This window comes from Schistocerca piceifrons, chromosome 3 (genome assembly GCF_021461385.2).
Source record: "Schistocerca piceifrons isolate TAMUIC-IGC-003096 chromosome 3, iqSchPice1.1, whole genome shotgun sequence".
Classification (NCBI taxonomy): Eukaryota; Metazoa; Arthropoda; class Insecta; order Orthoptera; family Acrididae; genus Schistocerca; species Schistocerca piceifrons.
In genome coordinates this window covers 86,249,266-86,274,471 of record NC_060140.1, presented here as the reverse complement: position 1 = coordinate 86,274,471, position 25,206 = coordinate 86,249,266, and the positions used below count along the sequence as shown (strand labels likewise).

The window sequence follows — 25,206 nt, the reverse complement described above, 5'->3', positions numbered from 1 at the left end:
TACAGAGATATGTAAACAGACAGAATACGATGCTGCGGTCGGCAAAGCCTCGTATAAGACAGCAACTGTCTGGCGCAGTTGTTAGATCAGTTACTGCCGCTACAATGGCACGTTATCAAGATTTAAGTGAGATTAAACGAGGTGCTATAGTCGGCGCACGAGTTATGGGAGACAGCGCCTCCGAGGTAGCAATGAAGTGAGGATTTTCCCATACGACCATTTCACAAGTGTACCGTGAATATCAGGAACACGGTGAAGCATCAGATCTTGACATTGCTGCGCCCGGAAAAAGATCCTGAAAGAACGGAACCAAGAGAATCGTTCATCGTGATAGAAGAGCAACCCTTCCTCGAATTGCTGCAGATTTCAGTGCTGGGCCATCGACAAGTGTCAGCGTGCGAACCATTCAACGAAACTTCATCGATATGGCCTTTCGGAGCAAGGCCCACTCGTGTACCCTTGATGACTGCACGACACAAAGCTTTGCACCTCGCCTGGGCCATTGGACTGTTGATGACTGGAAACATGTTGCCTGGACGGACGAGTCTTGTTTCAAATTCTATTGAACGGATGGACGTGTACGAGTATGGAGACAACCTCATGAATCCATGGACCCTACATGTCAGCAGGAGACTGTTCAAGCTGGTGGAGGCTGTGAATGGTGTGAGGAACGTGCAATTGGAGTGATATGGGACCTACGTCTAGATATGACTCTGACAGGTGACACGTACGTAAGCATCCTGTCTGATCACCTGCATCCCTTCATGTCCATCGTGCATTCCGATGAACTTGGGCAATTCCAGCAGGAAAATGCGACACCCCACACTTCCAGAATTACTACAGAGTGGCTCCAGGAACACTCTTCTGAATTCAAACACTTCCGCTGGTCACGAAACTCCCCAGACATGAACACTATTGGGTATATCTGGGATGCCTTGCAACATGCTGTTCAGAAAAGATCTCAACCCCTCGTACTCATCCGGATTTATGGAGAGCCTTGCAGCATTCATGGTGTCAATTGCCTCCAGCACTACTTAAGACATTTGTCGAGTCCATTCCACGTCGTGTTGCAGCACTTCTACGTGCTGGAGGGTCCCCTACACGATAATAGGCAGGTGGACCAGTTTTTTTGGCTCTTCAGTGTATATCGGACTAGATCTGCATGGACTAAACAAATCGAGTTTTCCCGAGGAGCGATATTCATGCATGTAACACTAACAACACCACGCTGGGATGCCAAACTTGAAGTTCAATATCAAGTCGTCTCCCCCTGGGTGGCTTTGGTGTAGGAATATCTATAACTACTCTTTCCTGTGTGTTTCTTTTTTTCTCTTCTGAAAATCCGCCTTTAGCTTGTAGTTCTTTGGTTACAGATTCATATTTTTTTAAAAATTAGGTATAATTGCTGCAAGTAAGTAAAAGATTATATTAAAGAGCAAACAAAAGAACTCCACGCAGTCCTAGATCCACATGGTGCTGCATGCTCGACAGTGTCAGCGATCTTAGCTATGTATCACAATTCTGCTGCACTGTGGGGGCTGTGGGTGGTGTTGAGATGCCTGTGTGGAGAACTACTGCCTGCATAAAGTAGTAAGCTGGCAGGCCCTAGTAGTCATACTGCAGCTTCAAAAAAGAGAGCGGGATGCAGCTGTTGTAAATGATCTCTCACACATCCAAACGTAATCTCCACAGTACTACACGTACCGTAGAAACAGCACCTATGCAGGAAGATTACATGAAGTGAATGATGAGGAAACTGTGGAGCAAGCAGTGCAGTACGGAACAAAAACTACGACTTTGGACTGGGGACAGAGTTATATTGAGGAAAACTGTACACAGCGGAAACTCTGGTATCCCACCCCACTGACTTTAAAAGCCCACCAGAGAATACGGAACTGGAGCTCGGCCGCAAGGCGGAGTGTTACATCCGCCAGCGCTATCGTAGTCGGCCAACCAGAGTTTCCGCCCCCCGCCCCCCCCAGTAAGCTCCGCCATGCAGCGACACAGATGTCGGTGGTGCATTTGACTCACCATTTCTCATTTCTCTCTTTCCGGTTTACTCGCTGGGCTTGGTTTATCTGTAGTCTAGGGGATCGCTAAACGACGTCTCTGAATTGTATTCTATCTCTGCTTTGCAATGAAAGATGCATTAAATTCCATAACAGAGAAGTTATGTGCAAGTAAACTTGTATGTTACTTGGCGTTAAAATCACTTTCAGATTGTCCCACACATTTTCTGGTGTCGAAATTTTGGAAAAAGCGACGCGGACGAGAGTTTTTGAAATGTCTGGACCATCGTGATAGTTCGAAAGGAATTGCACATCGATTCAGAGCAACTAAAAGGTGAAATTTCGTCACAGATAACGTATAATGTATGCTCTCAGGTAAGTTATCTACACGTTAAGACCTCCAGCTTACTTGTAACTACTGCAGTAACGTATATTAGTTGTTGGAGTAATATTTGAGTACTGTATAGAACAATAATTCACAAACCTCTTTCCTCTGCCTCCCTGCCCCTTCACGGGGAAAAATAGTATCAGCCCCCCTCCCCCCGACTGTTTTATTAAGTAAAGAAGTCAATTCTTTATATTGTTTTCGCCTTATTTTTTGTTTTATCAAATTCAGTTCAGAAGAATTTATGCAGCAGAAACCAAAACTACATGAATTATAATAACTAAAATACGGAAAAACTGTTTATCTTTATCACATTTTCATTTATTCTAAATGTATGAAATAAACAACATTTATTGATCAGCAAACGAGGATTACAAGAGCATTAAAATTTTAAATTACGAAGTTCATTGTGATAGATGAGCTTGCTTTTGAGAAGAAAATTTCTCATGGCGTAGTGCAATAACAGAAACAGCCCCTCCAAGCTCTTTGCTTTCATTTAGCTTCGAACGGTAGTTCGACTTCATAGCTGCCAAAGCTGAAAAGCCGGTCTCGCACAAGTATGTTGTTGCAGAATGAATCAGAATCATCATTACATTTTGGCTCCACGTTGGGAATCGCTTGCTAATACGTATCCAAAACTCCAACAAAGGTACTCCATTGAATTTGCTCCTCAGCGAAGTATCACAAGTAAGATCAGTAAGTTGTTCCTGCTCTTTTGTAGTTAGACATGATGGTCCAGGGGTATTTTTGAATGGATTTCTGATCTAATTAAATTTATCAAAATTATTGCTGATATACCTCTAGAAATGAACAATGTGGCAAATGATGACGACTGCAGGCTTTTGTCTCCCCTGGAACTACCGGATTATCTGCGTCCTCTAACAGTGACGCTAGAGAAGAGAACATATCTAGCACCAACTTTCCATTCACTTTTCGCACAGCTCTAATTTCTTTATGAACGCCTTCTCTTTTTCATTCCAAGATAGCACACTTTGCCTGATTACATCTCAAAAATGTCAGGGAGGTAAGCCATTTTCAATAGAAAATTTCCGTTGCTGAAACAGTCTGCCAGAGAGTGACTTTTCTCCTGGACTTTCGCTTACAGTTCACCATGAATTCCCGACGTTGGGTGAGCTTCATCTATGTATAATCCAATGCACTTATCTCGTGATATAACATTTCAATTAAAAAAGTATTTATTATGTTAGAAAGGCTTTAAGCTGTAAATTTTTGCTGTATCGGGTCACAGAAGAAAAATTCCTCTCGAATGTTAAACTCATCAACGAAACGAACGTAAGCAATCAAATGAGCATCTTAATGAATATCAGTCGTTTTATCCACTTGAAGTGCGAAACAATTGTTATACAGTTCATCGATTAACTGCTCGAGTAAATAGTCAGATATGTCTAAAATCCCTCTACGCACTGTGTCGCTATAGGTAGGAATACTTTTTAACTGTTGAGTAAATGAGACACCAAAATTGTTACTACTACACTAAAATGCCAAAGAAACATATACACCTGTTGCGAACACACAGACGTGCCGCAACACGACGTTGCATGGACTCGACTAATGTTTGAAGTAGTGCTGGAGGGAACTGACACCATGAATCCTACAGGGCTTTCCATAAATCCATAAGACTACGAGAGGGTGGAAATCTCTTCTTAACAACACGTTGCAAGGCATCCCAGATATGCTCAATAATGTTCCTCTCTGGGGAGTTTTGTGGCCAGCCACAGAGTTTAAACGCAGAAGACTTTTCCTGGAGGCACTCTGTAGCACTTCTGGGCGTGTGGGGTGTCGCATTGTCCTGCTGTAAATGCTCAAGTCCGTCGCGAAGCACAATGGACGTGAATGGATGCAAGTGATCAGACAGGATGCTTACTTACGTGTCACCTGTCAGAGTCGTATCTAGACTACCTGCGGTCCCATATCACTGTAGCTGCACGCACCCAACACAGTTACAGAGCCTGCACCGGCTTTAAGAGTCACCTGCTAAAATGCAGGGTCCATGGATTCATGGGTTCCCTCCATACCCATACACGTCCATCCGCTCGATACAATTCCAAACGAGACTCGTCCGACCAGGCAACATGTTGCCCGTCATCAACAGTCCAATTTCGGTGTTGAGGGGCCCAGGCGAGGCGTAAAGCTGTGTGTCCTGCAGTCATCGAGGGTCCGAGAGTCGGCCTTCGGCTCAGAAAACCAGCATCAATGATGTTTCGTAGAATGGTTCGCGCGCTGTCAGTTGTTGATGGCCCAGCATTGAAATTTGCAGCCATTTGCGGAATGTTTGCACTTCAGTCGTCTTTGGTCCCCTTCTTGCAGGATCTTTTTCCGGCCGCAGCGATGTCGGACATTTGATGTTTTACCGGATTCCTGATATTCACGGTACGCTCGTGAAATGGTCGTAGGGGAAAATCCCCACTTCATCGCTACCTCGGAGATAGTGTGTCTCACCGTTCGTGTGCGGACTATAACACATGCTCCAACTCACTTAAATCTTGATAACCTACCATTGTAGCGGTAGTAACCGATCTAACAATTGCGCCAAACAATTGTTGCCTTATTTAGGCGTTTCCGACCGCAGCGCCGTATTCTGCCTGTTTACATATTTCTGTATTTGAATATGCACGCCAGCACCAGTTTCTTTGGAGTGCCAGTGTATATCAATTGCTGTTGGTAAAACTAGAGTTTCTACAACCGTGTGCGGTTTCTTGCGTTTAGCGATCCTATGCGCTAAAAGGCGCTTACAAGGGAACCTCCCCATCGCACCCCCCTCAGATTTAGTTATAAGTTGGCACAGTGGATAGGCCTTGAAAAACTGAACACAGTTCAATCGAGAAAACAGGAAGAAATTGTGTGGAACTATGAAAAAAATAAGCAAAATATACAAACTGAGTAGTCCATGTTTCTCATATGCAACATTAAGGATTGTACTACTTCGGTAGCGCCGTGGTCCTGTGGTTAGCGTGAGCAGCTGTTGTACCAGAGGTCCTTGGTTCGTATCTTACCCCGAGCGAAAATTTTAATTTTTTATTTTCAGACAATTATCAAAGTTCAGGCACACACACACAATCAACTTCGTTCTCCAAAATTCCAGGACATGTTCAGATTTGCTTGGACATGTGCAGGATTTGACGGTCTACACACGGAAAAATTTGAAAACATTAAAAACTTATGTTTTGACGGAGCACAAGGAAAACTGTGCGACTGTTGCAGTCATTTGTTGCAATTTATGTGACAAACTCTCATGTTTTCATCACTTTTTTGGGAGTGATTATCACATCCACAAGAAAACCTAAATCGGGCAAGGTAGAAGAATCTTTTTACCTATTCGCCAAGTGTACAAGTTAGGTGGGTCGACAACATATTCCTGTCATGTGACGCACATGCCGTCACCATTGTCGTATAGAATACATCAGACCTGTTTTCCTGTGGAGGAATCGGTTGACTTATGACCTTGCGATCAAATGTTTTCGGTTCCCATTGGAGAGGCACATCCTTTCGTCTACTAATCGCACGGTTTTGCGGTGCGGTCGCAAAACACAGACACTAAACTTGTTACAGTGAACAAAGACGTCAATGAACGAACGGACAGATCATAACTGCGAAAACAAAGAAATTAAGTTTTTCGCTCGAGGTAGGACTTGAACCAAGGATCTCTCGTTCCACTGCTGCTCACGCTAACCACGGGACCACGGCGCTCCTGATCTCACACTGTCCTTGATGTTGCATATGTTGCACATAGACTACTAAGTTTGTATATTTTGCTTATTTTTTTCATAGTTCCACACAACTTCTTCCTGTTTTCTTGATTGATCTGTGTTCAGTTTTTCAAGGCCTATCCACTGTGCCAACTTATAACTAAATCTGAGGGGGGTGCGATCGGGAGGTTCCCTTGTTAGAAGTCACATTCGTCGTTTTAGCAAAATTCTTCTGGGTAGACAATTAAACATGTATTTTCCTGACAAAATATTCTTTTAGTTTTCAATATGTCTCCTTAACTTTTTAAGCCACCTGTTAGTGATTACACAAAAAAATGAGTGTTTGGTGTGATTGGCCAGGAGGCCCCTTACGGGGGAGCTCCGGCCGCCTTGGTGCAGGTCTTATTACGTTCGACGCCACACTGGGCGACCTGCGCGCCGGATGGGGAGGTGATGAAGACTACACAACACCCAGTGCCTCAGTGGAGATAATCTCAGACCCAGCCGGAAACCCCGTAGGACGGCAATCCGTCACACTGAAAACTTTTTTTAAAAAATCTCATTTTGTTCGTTTCATTTGCTCGGGGCGGACATCGTCAGACAGCCGTTTCAGTTAGTCGTTGATCCATTAATTCAGTTTTTTTATTACAGAGGGCAGATAACCCTCCGACCGAACACGCTGAGTTACCATGCCAGCGCCACTCAGCTCTCAGGACGGACAGGGATGATACAATTACAACTAAACGTGAGTACACATGACAAAGCAACCGTCTACCTTTCTAAGTTAAAACGTAAAGTAGGAACGCAGCATTGCAATCTCACACACTTTATCAAAAATGGTTCAAATGGCTCTGAGCACTATGGGACTTTACATCTGAGGACATCAGTCCCCTAGAACTTAGAACTACTTAAACCTAACTAACCTAAGGACATCACTCACATCCATGCCCGAGGCAGAATACGAACCTGCGACCGTAGCGGTCGCGCGGTTCCAGACTGAAGCGCCTAGAACCGCTCGGCCACTCCGGCCGGCGAATGGAGAAGGATGGGGAAGGAAGTCGGCCGTGGCCTTTCAAAGGAATCATACCGGCATTTGCCTGAAGCGATTTAGGGACATCACGGAAAACCTAAATCAGGATGGCTGGACGCGGGTTTGAACCGTCGTTCTTCCGAATGCGGGACCAGTGTGCCAACCACTGCGACACCTCGTTCGGTGCGGCCTACGTGACGGGGGGCTGTTGCGCACCCGACGGTCAACCTTTAGCGTCTTCGCGGTGGTACCTACCATCGTCTTAAAATACGCATATATGTAAAGTCAGGTATTACTTGTCACTTTGGTCGTGCTAATCGAATGTTGCCATTTCTTCGTTTCCAGAAGTGTGTAACTGCAGATGTCTGTTTATACTTCGGCTATCTGTACTTGTATTGTAGAAATCTCTTCCTTCAGAAGTAATTCTGTTGTTGCCTCCAGGTAGACGCTACAACAACTTTTAAAACAACACTATTAACCTACTTTATTATCTTGACCCAGTCCTTTTTCTAACGTTCCCTTTATCCATTTTATCAGTTACCTTTTCATTTTCCTTCGTCTCTTATTCCCGTCCTTTTGTAAATGTTCCTCCTGCTCCTTTTGACATGACACAAATGCTACTTCTAGGGTATCAAGAAGTTCGTCAAGCAGTTCGCCATCAGTCTTAGACCACGTAAACTGAGGGAAAAAATCATTACACCAAGAAATAATTAATATTGAGTTACAAAATTCCGGGAATGTATTTAAGTGATTAGTGTTGCAAGTTCACAGGTTAATATATGGACGAGAAAAGCCATTGTAATTAATACATCTACATCTACGTGATTACTCTGCTATTCACAATAAAGTGCCTGGCAGAGGGTTCAATGAACCATTTTCAAGCTGTCTCTCTACCGTTCCACTCTCGAACAGCACTTAAATTTTTCTGTGCGAGCCCTGATTTCTCTTATTTTATTGTGACGATCATTTCTCCCTATGTACAGGGCTATTACAAATGATTGAAGCGATTTCACAGCTCTACAATAACTTTATTATTTGAGATATTTTCACAATGCTTTGCACACACATACAAAAACTCAAAAAGTATTTTTAGGCATTCACAAATGTTCTATATATGCCCCTTTAGTTATTCGGCAGACATCAAGCTGATAATCAAGTTCCTCCCACACTCGGCGCAGCATGTCCCCATCAATGAGTTCGAAAGCATCGTTGACGCGAGCTCACAGTTCTGGCACGTTTATTGGTAGAGGAGCTTTAAACACTGAATCTTTCACATAACCCCACAGAAAGAAATCGCATGGGGTTAAGTCGGGAGAGCGTGGAGGCCATGACATGAATTGCTGTTCATGATCTCCACCACGACCGATCCATCGGTTTTCCAATCTCCTGTTTAAGAAATGCCGAACATCATGATGAAAGTGCGGTGGAGCACCATCCTATTGAAAGATGAAGTCGGCGCTGTTGGTCTCCAGTTGTGGCATGAGCCAATTTTCCAGCATGTCCAGATACACGTGTCCTGTAACGTTTTTTTCGCAGAAGAAAAAGGGGCCGCAAACTTTAAACCGTGAGATTGCACAAAACACGTTAACTTTTGGTGAATTGCGAATTTGCTGCACGAATGCGTGAGGATTCTCTACCGCCCAGATTCGCACATTGTGTCTGTTCACTTCACCATTAAGAAAAAATGTTGCTTCATCACTGAAAACAAGTTTCGCACTGAACGCATCCTCTTCCATGAGCTGTTGCAACCGCGCCGAAAATTCAAAGCGTTTGACCTTGTCATCGGGTGTCAGGGCTTGTAGCAATTGTAAACGGTAAGGCTTCTGCTTTAGCCTTTTCCGTAAGATTTTCCAAACCGTCGGCTGTGGTACGTTTAGCTCCCTGCTTGCTTTATTCGTCGACTTCCGCGGGCTACGCGTGAAACTTGCCCGCACGCGTTCAACCGTTTCTTCGCTCACTGCAGGCCGACCCGTTGATTTCCCCTTACAGAGGCATCCAGAAGCTTTAAACTGCGCATACCGTCGCCGAATGGAGTTAGCGGTTGGTGGATCTTTGGTGAACTTTGTCGTGAAGTGTCGTTGCACTGTTATGACTGACTGATGTGAGTGCGTTTCAAGCACGACATACGCTTTCTCGGCTCCTGTCGCCGTTTTGTCTCACTGCGCTCTCGAGCGCTCTGGCGGCAGAAACCTGAAGTGCAGTTTCAACCGAACAAAACTTTATGAGTTTTTCTACGTATCTGTAGTGTGTCGTGACCATATGTCAATGAATGGAGCTACAGTGAATTTATGAAATCGCTTCAATCATTTGTAATAGTCCTGTAGGTGGGTGCCAACAGAATGTTTTCGCAATCGGAGGAGAAAACTGGTGATTGAAATTTCATGAGAGGGTCCTGTCGCAACGAAAAACGCCTTTGCTTTAATTATTGCCACTCCAATTCACGTATAATGTCTGTGATACTATCTCCGTTATTTCGCTATAATACAAAACGAGCTTCCCTTCTTTGTACTTTTTCGATGTCATCCGTCAGTCCCACCTGATGCAGATCCCACACCGCACAGCAATACTCCAGAATAGGACGGACAAGCGTAGTGTAAACAGTCTCTTTAGTAGACCTGTTGCACCTTCTAAGTGTTCTGCCAGTGAATCTACCCACAATATTATCTATGTGATCGTTCCAGTTTAGGTTATTTGTAATGGTAATCCCTAAGTATTTAGTTGAATTTAGAGCATTCAGATCTGTGTGACTTATCGCGTAATCGAAATTTAGCTGATTTCATTTAGTACTCATGCGAATAACTTCACACTTTTCCTTATCCAGGGTCAATTGCCACTTTTCGCACCACACAGATATCTTATCTAAATCATTTTGCAATTCATTTTGGTCATCTGATGACTTTAAAAGACGGTAAATGACAGCATCATCTGCAGACAATCTAAGACGGCTACTCAGATTGTCTCCTATGTCGTTAATATAGATCAGGAACAATAGAGAGCCTATAACACTTCCTTGGGGAACGCCGGATATTATTTCTGTTTCACTACGAACTGTGACCTTTCTGACAGGAAGTCACGAATCCAGTCGCACAACTGAGGCGGTACTCCGTAGGCACGCAGTTTGGTTAGAAGACTCTTGTGAGGAACGGTGTCGAAAGCCTTCTGGAAATAAAAAAAATATGGAATCAATTTGACATTCCCTGTCGATAGCACTTATTACTTCATGAGTATAAAGAGCAAGTTGTGTTGCACAAGAACGATATTTTCTGAAACCGTGCTGACTATGTGTCAATAAATCCAAAAACCACCAAAATGTTGAATGCAAGGATGCAAACGTGGTCAGTTAATGCTGTTTGTGGATGATGCTGGAGTTGTCATCCGATGATGTCAAATACGTTCTCGATTGGAGACAGATCTGGTGATCGTGCACGCCAAAACAAGATGTCGACACTCTGTAGAGCATGTTGGGTGACAACAGCGGTATGTGGGATAGTGTTTTCCAGTTGGAAAACACCCCCTGGAATGCTGTTCATTAACAGCAGCACAAAAAGTTGAATCACCAGACTGACGTACAAATTTGCAGTCAGGATGCGTGGGATAACCGCGGGGGTGCTTCTGCTGTCATACGAAATCGCACCATAGACCATAACTCTAGGTGTAGGTCCAGTTGTCTAGCAAGCAGACAGGTTGGTTGCAGACCATTACGTGGTCTCCTTCTACTCAACGCATGGCCGTCACTGGCACCGAGGCAGAACAAGTTTTCATCAGCAAACACAAGAGACCTCCACCCTACCCTGCAATGAGCTCTCCCTTCGTCACTAGTGAAGTCACAAAGGGCGGCGATTTGGTGTCAGTGGAATGTACGCTATAGGGGGTCTGGTTCGCAGCTGCCCTTGAAGTAACTCGTGCACTGGTGGGGAGCGCCAAAGATGACCTGGGTTTGAGGAAGGCCGGCGTGTACCAGATTCCGTGTCAATGTGGCAAGTCGTATATTGGTCAGACGATGCGTACCGTCGAGGATCGATGCCGTGAACACCAGAGGCACACTCGACTGATGTATCCGAGCAAGTCGGCGGTCGCTGAACATTGTTCGTCGGAAAATCACGCCATGGAATATGACCGCACGAGGATTCTGGTACAGACGTCGAGATACTGGGACAGCGTTGTTAGAGAGGCCATCGAAATTCGCACCAATGACGACCTCATAAACCGTGACTGTGGCTATAATCTTGGCAAGGCTTGGGAACCAGCGATCGGGTTAATCAAGAGTAAATCGAGCAAACGTATAGTTGTGACGGCCACGGCGGACAGAGCCATCACACCGACGTCATCTCAGACGCCGTCGCAATCTGTTCCACCGCGCGTCCGTGGCGCGGGGCGCGGAAGGCGGAGGGAGCGCGCCGCGGGCGGAGGGTATTTAAATCGGCCGCCGCCGCGACCGAAACCAGTTCCCTCTGAGCAGCCGTAGCGTACGGATCTCCGTGCCGACACGTTCACAGGAGCTCAGTCCGTCAGTTCACCTGATGATGGAGACATGTATGATCGCCGAAATATTGTGCCCGTTGGACACTATAGACCGGCAGCACACCCGTGGATATTTTGATTATCATTTGTAACAGTTCGTTGTGTTACTGCGGTGCCAGCTGCTGCTCGAACATCCGCTGCACATGCAGTACGACGCACAACAGTCATACGCTGAAGACGACGGTCTTCCGTCTCGGCAGTGCCACGTGACCGTCCGGAGAGCAGTCTTCTTGCGGCCATACTTTCCCACGACCATCGCTGCTGGAAACCACATGCAGAGGCTACGTTCCTGCCAAGCCTTTCCGCAGTATCGCGAAAGCAACATCAAGCTTCTGATAGCCCTGTTGCAAGACATCGTTCAAACTCAGTGAGGTGTTGGTAATAGCGTCTTTGTTGCCTTAAACACATTTTTGACTAACATCAGCTCGCTACTCCAGCGCAGACGCAACTAACGCTCACGACCGTCACAGCACTTATTTGAAGCAAATCTGATTTCAACCACATAATGGAGCTGCTAGCGCTGCTCTTATGAGACTGTCGCGACATCTGGAATTCATCTTTCAGATGTAGAAACGAGCCTACCAACTTTCGTTTATATTGCACAACTCCTTCTTGGTACTGAGATCTTTTTTCGTCAGTGTACTTGCAGATATTATAGGGAAAATCGTATTTATAAGAGTGTTGACCTTTGTTGATCATAACTGTCACTAATAAACTAAAAACAGGCTCGTTTACCCACAAAATTGCAAGGCTACAAAACGATCTACATTCTTTTTCTAAAGCACTGGAAAATCAAATCTGGGATGAACTGTACATGGAAAATGGAGCAGATGCTAAGTTCTCTAAATCCTGGACGTTATTGAAATTTAGGTTTGCAGAAAGAAGCCTCTTCAGTAGCAGCAGCTAAAGAAAATGGATGGATAACTGCAGGTATTAGAAAGTCCTCCCAGACATTTAAAATATCTCATTTCTTTACAAAAGCACTACGATAATCCACAATTAGTAGATTACTATAACAGCTATAGTAAAATACACAGGACTGTATGCTTGTTGCAACAAAATAATTCAATCAAAAAATAATAGATAATGCAGAAAATAAAAGCAAAGTAGTATCGGATGTCATGAAATATGCAATTGCGAAAGGTAGACACAAGTATAATAACATAGAAATCAAAGATTGTTGAAGAATAAAAGAAAATCCTCAGCAGTTGACAAATTTTGTAAATGACAACTCTTGTATTGTGGAGGAGTTGGAGCTAAATAATCTTAAAACACGCGTAACACCCACAAGACTTACACAGTTTTTTCTCACAACAGAAATTGAAGTCAGGAAAACAAGACACAAATTAAAAAATAAATCAGCGGGCGTAGATGAGGTTCCAGACTTTGCTTCTGGACGTATGCCTATGCATGCACACAAGCCCTGTTAACAAACGTAATAAATGAGTCCTTTAGTTCAGATGTTATTCCAGAGTATCTAAAGTACGCAGAGGTTGTGGGATCACAAAGACAGGTAATGCCGAGGGTGCTGAAAAATAAAGGCCATTGGTACTGCTTCCCAGAATCACAAAAATAAATGCATCGATCATGAGGGATAGACTTATGAGTTACATGAGTAAATACAGTCTTTTTAACAAATCACAGTTTTGCAGAAGCGTAACATTAGCCGCTATAGAGTTCACAAATGTGGTACTTGAAGCTCTTGACAAGGAAGACTGTGTTACAGGCATATTCTTTGATTTGTTCAAGGATTTTGACAGTTGTTGACAACAAAATATTATTAAAGAAACTGGAAGCGCTAGGTATAAGAGGAATAGCAAACGAATGGTTCCAGTCTTACCTCGGTAACAGTGTGCAAAGGATGTAGCAACTTCATATGTATGCTAATGATAAATTTTTAATGAAACCACTGGTAGGCAAGAAACAAGTAAACCTAGGTGTTCCTCAGGGTAGCGTATTGGGTCCAATACTGTTCTTAATATATGTCAATGACTTTACAGGCAGTATAAGATGTGAAGAGCCAATGACTTTGTCGCAGTGGTAACACCGGTTCCCGTCGGATTACCGAAGTTAGCACTTGGATGGATCACCGCCCGTCCTGTTGCCAAGCGGGATGTAGTCAACCTTGTGAGGCCAATTGAGAAGCTACTCGATTGAGAAGTAGCGACACGGTCACAAAACTGATAACAGCCGAGAGAGCGGTGTGATGACCACATTCTCTCCATTTCCGCATCAAGCGATGCCTAAGAGCTGAGGATGACATGGCGGCTGGTCGGCACCGTTGGGCCTACAATGCCTGTTCGGATCGTGTTAGTTTTTTTTTATAAGACGCGAAGAAAAAGCTCTGTTTGCTGACGACAGTAACATCGTAGTACTGCTAAAACACCAGAACTCCTATTAGGGAAACCAAATTAAACTTTCAAGGATGTTTACGGTTGGGCAGTGTTTAATAAATAAAGACTGAACATAAAGCAAACAATCAGTGTGTACTTCAGCATAAAGAGGGAAAAGAGCTCTATCGAATTAAGCGTAGATGACAAATCTATAGATTGTGTAATAAACACAAGGCTTTTAGGGATGAATATTGATTGTCAGTTAACTTGGAAGGAACACAAAACGATACTAGCAAAAAGGATTTCATCAACACGTTATGCTCTTAGTGTCCTGACATCAGATTCTAACAGGCAAAGGTCTATGGTGACATACTGCTGTTGTGTACACTTAGTACTTAGCGATGGGATTCTTTTCTGGGGTCAAAGCCACAAAATATGGACACGATTTTTAAACACAACTAGAAACAGTAATTGGGCTCCCTGTAAAGAGCTATTTTAAAACTGCAACAGGTGAGTACATACATCAATCTGTTCTGCGTATCATGAAAAACATTGATAAGTAATTCGCTGATAGCTCTAGAGATAATCATGGAATGAAAGCGAGTATGGACTTACGTTTACGAATTAAAAATAAACAAAAACACAAAACAGCATTTTCTGTCACAGAATAAAGCCAGATAGTAAGATGCCCAAGGATATGAAAAAGATACTCAAATACATCCGTTAAAAGCGGCAGCTAAAACAGTTTTCGTGAGTAATACACACTACAAAATTAAAGATTGCTCGTATTTAGAAAACTCTATCAATCTGTATATTAACCGAGTAGTAAAGGAAACAAACGAAAAATTCGGAGTAGGAATTAAATTCCATGGAGAAGAAATGAAAACTTTAAGGTTCGCCGATGACATTGTAATTCTGTCAGAGACAGTAAAGGACCTGGAAGAGCAGCTAAACGGAATGGACAGTGTCTTGAAAGGAAGATATAGGATGAACATCAACAAAAGCAAAACGAGGATAATGGAATGTAGTCGAATTAAATCGGGTTGATGCTGCGGGAATTAGATTAGGAAATGAGACGCTTAAAGTAGTAAATGAGTTTTGCTATTTGGGGAGCAAAATAATTGATGATGGTCGGAGTAGAGAGGATATAAAATGTAGACTGGCAATGGCAGGGAAAGCGTTTCTGAAGAAGAGGAATTTGTTAACACCGAGTGTAGATTCAAGTGACAGGAAGTCGTTTCTGAAAGTATTTGTGTGGAGTGTAACGTGGACGATAAATAGTTTGGACAAGAAGAGAATAGAAGCTTTCGAAATGTAATGCTACGGAAGAACGCTGAAGATTAGATGGGTAGATCACATAGCTAATTAGGAGGTATTGAATAGGATTGGGGAGAAGAGAAATTTGTGGCACAACTTAACTAGAAGAAGGAGTCGGGTGGTAGGACATATTCTGAGGCATCAAGGGATGACCAATTTAGTACTGAAGAGCGGCGAGGAGGGTAAAATCGTAGAGGGAGACCAAGAGATGAATACACTAAACAGATTCAGAAGGATGTAGGTTGCAGTAGGTACTGGAAGATGAAGAAGCGTGCACAGGATAGAGTAGCATGGAGAGCTGCATCAAACCAGTCTCTGGAGTGAAGACCACAACAACAGCAGAAAATTCTACTGTGTTCAGTATCTTACTCGTCAAGGGGGGATGCTGGCTCATATTTTCAGGCGGACTGAGGAGAGGACACGGGGCATAGCTGGATGTTGATGGGCTTCGAGTCAGTTTCCCAAAGAGATTGGAGCTATTGCAAGGAGCATAGCAGCGTGTTCATGGTTCAGGAGTTGCCAACGGGTGTCCTCAGTACGCGCAGCAATCAAGTGCAAATTTGTGTTTTGTATTAGGCGTTGTATGTAATTCAAACAACGTTGTACAATAAGCAACAACCGAATGAGGCAGTGCAGTTGTTAATAAACTGGAATCCCTCAATAAAATGTTGCATTTTTCCAACCGTCAGCAAAAATACAAGACTCTCAAGGACGAGGTCATTTTATTAACAAGTGACGTACGTTGTTGTGGTCTTCAGAGACTGGTTGGACGCAGCTCTCCATGCTACTCTATCCTGTGCAAGCTTCTTCATCTCCCAATACCTACTGCAACCTACATCCTTCTGAATCTGCTTTGTGTATTCATCTCTTGGTCTCCCTCTACGATTTTCACCCTCCACGCTGCCCTCCGGTACTAAATTGGTGATCCCTGGATGCCTCAGAACATGTCCTATCACCCGATCCCTTCTTCTAGTCAAGTTGTGCCGCAAATTTCTCTTCTCCCCCGTTCTATCCACCTCCTCATTAGTTACGTGAGCTTCCCATCTAATCTTTAGCATTCTTCTGTAACACCACATTTCGAAAGCTTCTATTCTAAAAGTAGTTCATTATTGTAGGAATACATAATTCTGACGAAGCCACACACGTGTCACAGTGAAGGGTGGCCAAACTGTCGCAACAGTAACCTCTTCTGGCAGCTACGCAGGCGTGTATTCTCACATGCGAACGATCATAAAGGTGACGAATGGCGCAGTCCGATAGATTGTTCCACATACCGCTCGACTTTCGTCGCATTCCGGCAGTGGTTCATGAGGCCCTGAAGGCCGAGTATGACTTCCTGCCTCTTCGTGTCACATACGTGTCCAATTGGCGGGAGATCTGCAGATCTTGCTAACCAGGCCAGTTATATTAGTTCTCCCTCGTTAGAATCGTTTGGCACATTTCCTCTTATGTTTAGGCAGATATTTGCAATTAAGTTTTTGTAATGTGTAGCTGGAGTCACCCAAAACAGAAACTGCTCATCACGTCTTTGATGCGATGACCAGTGTTGACGCAATACGTTTGTTTATGTACTATTACAAACAAAATGGTATTTAAAACGCAACTTTCGTGCCTATTCGATAGAGAGGTCCCAAATTAGTCAACTGCGATGTCCCTGAAGCCACTCTGTAGCAAATCTGGACTTGTGGGGTGTCGCATTGTCCTGCTGGAATTGCTCAAGTTCGTCTGAATGCACAATGGACATGAATGGATGCACGTGATCAGGCAGGATGCTTAAGTACGTGAATTATATTAACAGGGGCAGTAAAACATGAAGAACAACCAGTACTGCAGTAGCAACTCAGCAGCACTGCTGCATGACGAAAGCAGACAGCACTGGGCAGGGTGGTGCTCAGCTGCTGCTGCAGTACTGGTTGTTACTCATGTTTTACTGTCCCTGTTAATATACACTGCTCAATAAAAGTTTGGAATACTATCTTAAAATGGCATCTACGATACTAGAGGTCTCATTGACCTAGGCACTTGATGTATTACCCAGTTAGAGCCCATATACTGGACGGGGCTTCCTGCTCGCATGCTTTGTCGCCATTTCCCAGTCATGTAAACATACCGCTGCCGCATACACACACTATGAGCAGTCCAGTGTCAACAATTTCATTCTGTTTTACTTCAGCACTGCATTGATATGCCAAGTAGAGGCATACAACGCTTTGACAGGATAGTGGCTTTACTTTCAGCAGGTCATACACAGCCAGATATTACCGATCAGTTACAATACTGTCCATTAAAAATGCTACGCCACGAAAATGACGTGCTACAGACGCGAAATTTAACCGGCACGAAGAAGATGCTGTGATATGCAAATGATTAGCTTTTCAGAGCATTCACACAAGGTTGGCCCGGGGGCGACACTTACAACGTGCTGACAAGAGGAAAGTTTCCAATCGATTTCTCATACACAAACAGCAGTTGACCGGCGTTGCTGGTGAAACGTTGTTGTGATGCCTCGTGTGAGGAGGAGAAATGCGTACCATCACGTTTCCGACTTTGGTAAAGGTCGGGTTGTAGCCTATCGCGATTGCGGTTTATCGTATCGCGACTTGTTGCTCGCGTTGGTCGAGATGCTATGACTGTTAGCAGAATATGGAATCGGTGGGTTCATGAGGGTAATGCGGAACGCCGTGCTGGATCCCAATGGCCCCGTATCACTAGCAGTCGAGATGACAGGCATCTTATCTGCATAGCGGTGACGGATCGTGCAGCCACGTCTCGATCCCTGAGTCAACTGATGGGGACGTTTGCAAGACAACTACCACCTGCACGAGCAGTTCGACGACGTTTGCAGCAGCATGGACTATCAACTCGGAGACCATGGCTGAGGTTACCCTTGACGCTGCATCACAGACAGGAGCGCCTGCGATGGTGTACTGAACGACGAACCTGGGTGCACGAATGGCAAAACGTCATTTTTTCGGATCAATCCAGGTTCTGTTTACAGCATCTTGATGGTCGCATCCGTGTTTGGCGACATCGCGGTGAACGCACATTGGAAGCGTGTATTCGTCATCACCATTCTGGCGTATCACACGGCGTGATGGTATGGATGCCATTGGTTACACGTCTCGGTCACCTCTTGTTCGCATTGACGGCACTTTGAACAGTGGACGTTACATTTCAGACGTGTTACGAGCCGTGGCTCTACCCTTCATTCGATCCCTGCGAAACCCTACATTTCAGCAGGATAATGCACGACCGCATGTTGCAGGTCCTGTACGGGCCTTTCTGGACACAGAAAATGTTCGACTGTTGCCCTAGCCAGCACATTCTCCAGTTCACTCACCAACTGAAAACGTCTGGTCAATGGTGGCCGAGCAACTGGCTCGTCACAATGCGCCAGTCACTACTCTTGATGAACTGTGGTATCGTGTTGAAGCTGCATGGGCAGCTGTACCTGTACACGCCATCCAAGCTCTGTTTGACTCAATGCCCAGGCGTATCAAGGCCGTTATTACGGCCAGAGGTGGTTGTTCTGGGTACTGATTTCTCAGGATCCATGCACCCAAATTGCGTGAAAATGTAATCACATGTCAGTTCTAGTATGATATATTTGTCCAATGAATTCCCGTTTATCATCTGCATTTCTTCTTGGTGTAGTAATTTTATTGGCCAGTAGTGTACAGGTCACTCAAAGTGGTGTGCCTAAGGTACAGAGAACGGGAAACATGGACGACCGACCTCGCAGTGGCCGTTCTCGTATGACGACACAGATGCAGTATAGTTTCCCTCAGTTGTTGGCACGCAGGCGCACAGCATCAGCTGCCAGAAATATTTGAAATGACTTCTCCCGGGCAACAGAGTTTCGTATCTCAGACCAGACAGTGCGTAGAAGATATCATTAGTGTGGTCCTCATTCCACAAGACCAATGAGGTGTTTTGCAGTTGAACCAACGGAACTGATGCAACCGAAGGACCTGGGCTCTTGGACATCAACATTGGACTATTGCAGAATGGAGTAACTTCAAGTTTGCTGACGAGACCAAGATTGGTTTGCCACCAGACCGTCGATACGTTCAGGAAGTCTAACTGTTTTCAGGTGGAAGTGTAATGTTCTGAGCGGCAATAATGATGGAATGACGGACCCCTCCGATTACCATCTATGGAAGACTGACTGGTCCCCAATACATCCAAGAGGTCCTACAAACGATTGTAAGGCCCTACAGACGTTAAGCTGGTGACTGCTTCATCCTACTCGATGACACCAAGATCGCACTGTACATGTAGCAGTGTCTCGGTATCTTCAAAGATGTGATATCAATCGAATGCATTGACCAGTACAGTCCCCAGACATGAGTGCAACTGAGCATCCATGGCACTTGTTGAAGATGTCCACTGGGCAGCACCCGAATCCACTTGATTTTTCATGGCCTCACTGAAGCTGCCATTGAGGAGTGGGACCTCATACTCCAAGATAAACTTCATGGTCTCATTCAGAGCACGTCACACAGAGTGGAAGAAGTCATCTGCATGCGGAGAGGACATACTCACTACTACAGACTGATAATAATCATCATGCGACAAAGATTTTGCCATCTTGTTTTCAAGGTATACATACAGGGCTATTACAAATGATTGAAGCGATTTCATAAATTCACTGTAGCTCCATTCATTGACATATGGTCACGACTCACTACAGATATGTAGAAAAACTCATAAAGTTTTGTTCGGATGAAGACGCACTTCAGGTTTCTGCCGCCAGAGCGCTCGAGAGCGCAGTGAGACAAAATGGCGACAGGAGCCGAGAAAGCGTATGTCATGCTTGAAATGCACTCACATCAGTCAGTCATAAGAGTGCAACTACACTTCAGGACGAAGTTCAACAAAGATCCACCAACTGCTAACTCCATTCGGCGATGGTATGCGCAGTTTAAAGCTTCTGGATGCCTCTGTAAGGGGAAATCAACGGGCCGGCCTGCAGTGAGCAAAGAAACGGTTGAACGCGTGCGGGCAAGTTTCACGCGTAGCCCGCGGAAGTCGACGAATAAAGCAAGCAGGGAGCTAAACGTACCACAGCCGACGGTTTGGAAAATCTTACGGAAAAGGCCAAAGCAGAAGCCTTACCGTTTACAATTGCTACAAGCCCTGACACCCGATGACAAAGTCAAACGCTTTGAATTTTCGGCGCTGTTGCAACAGCTCATGGAAGAGGATGCGTTCAGTGCGAAACTTGTTTTCAGTGATGAAGCAACATTTTTTCTTAATGGTGAAGTGAACAGATACAATGTGCGAATCTGGGCGGTAGAGAATCCTCACGCATTCGTGCAGCAAATTCGCAATTCACCAAAAGTTAACGTGTTTTGTGCAATCTCACGGTTTAAAGTTTACGGCCCCTTTCTCTTCTGCGAAAAAAACGTTACAGGACACGTGTATCTGGACGTGCTGGAAAACTGGCTCATGCCACAACTGGAGACCGACAGTGCCGACTTCATCTTTGAACAGGATGGTGCTCCACTGCACTTCCATCATGATGTTCGGCATTTCTTAAACAGGAGATTGGAAAACCGATTGATCGGTCGTGGTGGAGATCATGATCAGCAATTCATTTCACGGCCTCCACGCTCTCCCGACTTAACCCCATGCGATTTCTTTCTGTGGGGTTATGTGAAAGATTCAGTGTTTAAACCTCCTCTACCAAGAAACGTGCCAGAACTGCGAGCTCGCATCAACGATGCTTTCGAACTCATTGATGGGGACATGCTGCGCCGAGTGTGGGAGGAACTAGATTATCGGCTTGATGTCTGCCGAATCACTAAAGGGGCACATATCGAACATTTGTGAATGCATAAAAAAACTTTTTGAGTTTTTGCATGTGTGTGCAAAGCATTGTGAAAATATCTCAAATAATAAAGCTATTGTAGAGCTGTGAAATCGCTTCAATCATTTGTAATAACCCTGTATAGGATAATTTTGTTAATACACTGAAGCGCCAAAGAAACTGATGTAGACAAGAGTACTCAAATACAGTGATGTGTAAACAGGCAGAAAACGGAACTGCGGCCGGCAACGCCTATGTAACAAGTGTCTGGCGCAGTTGTTAAATCAGTCACTGCTGCTACAACCGCAGGTTATCAAGATTTACGTGACTTTGAAGTGTTGTTACACTCGGTGCACGAGCGAGGGGGCACAGCATTCCCAAGGTAGCGATGAACTGTGGATTTTCCCGTACGATCATTTCACGAGTGTCCCCTCAATATCAGGAATCCGGTAAAACATCAAATCTCCGACATCGCTGTGACCGGAAAAAGATCTGGCAAGAACGAGACCAACGACGACTGAAGAGAATCGTTCAATGTGACAGAATTGCACCCCTTCCGCAAATTGCTGCATATTTCAATGCTGGACCATCTAACAACCCTACCACAACAAAGGTCAAAAACTAATTATGATTGTAGTGTTGCTCACGCTGCTAACTATTGCATTTTCGGGCAACAACAAAGTTATATTATGTGGCAGGTGTCATTAGAGCACAGTTAATAAAGTCATTTCTTGAAATAATGGATAAACTAGGCACTCATCTTTTCGTGTTTCCCACGCTGGTCTCGTTGTGAACTCATGGCTCAATCGTCGAAAATCTAGGTAGTGATGATTCCAAGCTCGGATGCAAAGAGGCCTAGGTGTTATTCTGTGATATTCAAAAGTTTTATAGATGTGTTTCATAAAACATTCTTGAAGACTAAACTTTTGCGAGTTGGGACAATGGTGATGTAAAAAAGTAATCAGCACTCCAAATTTAAGTTACACTTCTTTTGTATTACTTTTGTTGCATTATCACGTAACTCGTTCCAAAACATCACTTCACAATATAAAACATACTTGAAAATATCTTCCTCACTGTTAAAGTTCATATTTCATAAACTGATTACAATTTGCGTCTTTTTAACACGACGACCAAAGCTTGAGCCTCTAATAACCGCTTTCGCGCCCAAAAATCAGAGTTACAAGTACGTCAATGATCATAGTGACAAAAGAAAGAATACACATAAGAATAATATCATTGCAATATATACATATCGATGTATCGAAGTACCTCTACATTAATGAAATCAAATCTGAATGTTGTCACAGAAATATGTTAACTATTTTTACAGAAACACAGTAGAATATTGCAGGTATCGAGATGTTGAGGTGAGGTGCCGTAATGGTTACGTAATTCAAGTACCATTACAACCATTAACAAGTGTCAGCGTGCTAACCATTCAGCGACGCATCATCGATAGGGGTTTTCGGAGCCGAAGGGCCTTCGTGCACCCTTGATAACTACTCCACACCAAGTTTTACGCCTGGCCTTGGACCGTCAACACCGACATTGGTCTGTTGATGACTGAATACATGTTGCCTGGTCGGACGAGTCTCGTTCCAAATTGTGTCGAGCGGATGAGCGTGTACGGGTATGGAGACAACCTCATGAATCTATGGACCCTGACTATTCAAGCTGGTGGAGGCTCTGTGATGGTGTTGGGCGAGTGTAGTTAGAGTGATATGGGACACCTGATACATCTAGATACGACAGATGATCCGTACGTAAGCATCCAGTCTGATTACCTGCATCCATTCATGTCCATTGTGCATTCCGACGGACTTGGGCAATTCCAGCAGGACAATGTGACACCCCACACGCCCATAATTGCTACAGAGTGGCTCCAGGAACACTCTTCTGAGTTTAAACACTTCCGCAGCCCACCAAATTCCCCAGACACGAACATTATTGAGCATATCTGGGATGCCTTGCAACGTGCTGTTTAGAAGAGATCTCCACCCTCTCGTACTCTTACGGATTTATGGACAGCCCTGCAGGATTCATGGTGTCAGTTCCCTCCAGCACCACTTCAGATATTAGTTGAGACCATGCCACGTGGTGTTGTGATACTTCTGCGTACTTGCGGGGGTCCTACACGTTATTAGGCAGGTGTACCAGTTCCTTCGGCTTCTCAGTGCATAACGCCATGGGTTAAAGCGATATCGCTAGGTGCAGTTGAATCACGCTCTTTGTGTGTGTGTGTGTGTGTGTGTGTGTGTGTGTGTGTGCGTGTGTGTGAGTGAGTGAATTAGAGCGCACCATTCTCAGACGTATCAGTAAACATGTGGTGACGGGGATAAGTATCCGTCATGACACACCGTAATGAGGCTTGCAGAGTATAGATGTAGATATGGTGACATTGTTTATCGAGTACTGAGGGACCGTATGAAGCTTTCCGTATACATGAAGAATCACAAACAAGTGCAGAGTGATTACGCACTGTATATAAATATTGTTTACATAAACAGTATGAATACACTAAACAAATACAAAACGATCACGGGTGATTAGTGTTAAATATACTGTGCGAGTACTGTGGAGAAAGGGTGACGAAAATTAACTGAAGCATAGAAGAGAGATGGTGCGAACGAGAGTCTGACCATCTGTAATACCATGCTGACCGCCGGCCGGCGTGGCCGAGAGTTTCTAGGCGCTACAGCCTGGAACCGCGCGACCGCTACGGTCGCAGGTTCGAATCCTGCCACGGGCATGAATGTGTGTGATGTCCTAAGGTTGGTTAGCTTTAAGTATTTGTAAGTTCTAGGGGACTGATGACCTCAGAAGTTTAGTCCCATAGTGCTCAGAGCCATTTGAAGCTTATTTTGAACATGCTGACAGTGTGACAGACGCTTGTTAAAGGGCCTCTATCAACTTCAGGCTTCGCTTGTTATTTGTTCTTTTAAGCCATTCGTATGATAAGCTGTTCACTAACCTCAGCCGCTAATGATGCTTTTCGTGGACGTCGACTGCGCGCGAGATGGGAGCACGTGAAGGTCCGGCCCTGCTGTGTGTTGTTGGAGCTTCCGGCGGCCCGGTCACTGCCGGCTACTATTGCTTCGCCTAGCTATATAGCTAGACGGAGGCTTGTGTCCTTGCTGCGGGCTCGCAGTTATCACAAAGCACAACGGCGCCAAAATAATGGGGCGTTAAGATGTTTCATAACCGAGAACATAGCGCCTGAGGCCAGCGTAATCACTCTAACTATAAACACCGTCCGAATTACGTTTTATCCGGAACAGCAGTCGCGACTCCAGCCAGAGGTCATCTTCAGTTCGAGTTAGATTTGACCTTTGGCAAGAGTCGCCAACGGTAATCCTAATTAGCGTAAAAACTGACCCATATGGTGTTTGTCTTTCTTTATGCAGGAAGATATCGCGTGTGTTGTAGTCTTACTGATATTCTAGATGACCGTATCCTTTAACAAGCCTGTCTCGAACAACAAAAAAGCGGTGACATGATGTGACGCGCTGTTGTGCAACAACATGGCAGCTCCTACTAGTGAATACGAATGTATTAAGGAGGCAAAATACAACTCGGATAACAGTTCTTTCACTAGAATTTCGGGATATTCTGCAGCTCATAAGCTGCCCCTCAGGTAAAGGTAACAAATACACGCTAGAGTTATGGTGTCAGATCCGGAGTTTTTTTCGAAAATTAGTTGTATGTAGGTCCATCATATTCAGTGGTGAAAGGCTCGTATCAGCTCTATATTGTTATGCTTTTTTCTGCCACTAACGTAAAACATGCTAGGCTGATCTCTAGGTCGGTAGTACTGTTCATCCATTTACACATCATAGTGGCTGAATTTATTACAAGAGTAATATATCAAAGATCAGCACTCGCGAACACATTAAGTGGCACAAGTTAACATCTCCTCATAATCGTGCAATAAATTCAAGCGGTATGACTTCGAAATGGATATACGGCATCAAAAAGTTGTTGTCTCCATAGTACCTGGAAACTTCAAAAAGTAGGCTACACTTCGTTATGTGAGGCCAAGTAACTTTTACGCAGTGCTGCACTACACTTTAAACTGATACACATATTCGA

At 44.4% G+C, this 25,206-nt stretch overlaps 1 protein-coding gene across 1 annotated transcript in view; it reads right to left on the bottom strand.

Annotated features, from left to right (window-relative positions):
- LOC124788006 (UDP-glucosyltransferase 2-like) overlaps positions 1–24,184 on the bottom strand; it is a 69,802-nt gene extending 45,618 nt beyond the window's left edge. The window contains exon 1 of the mRNA XM_047255048.1: positions 24,089–24,184. The gene's annotated coding sequence lies outside the window, so the exon portion shown is untranslated. The remainder of the gene's footprint in view (positions 1–24,088) is intronic.
- Between the last annotated feature and the right edge of the window lie 1,022 nt (positions 24,185–25,206).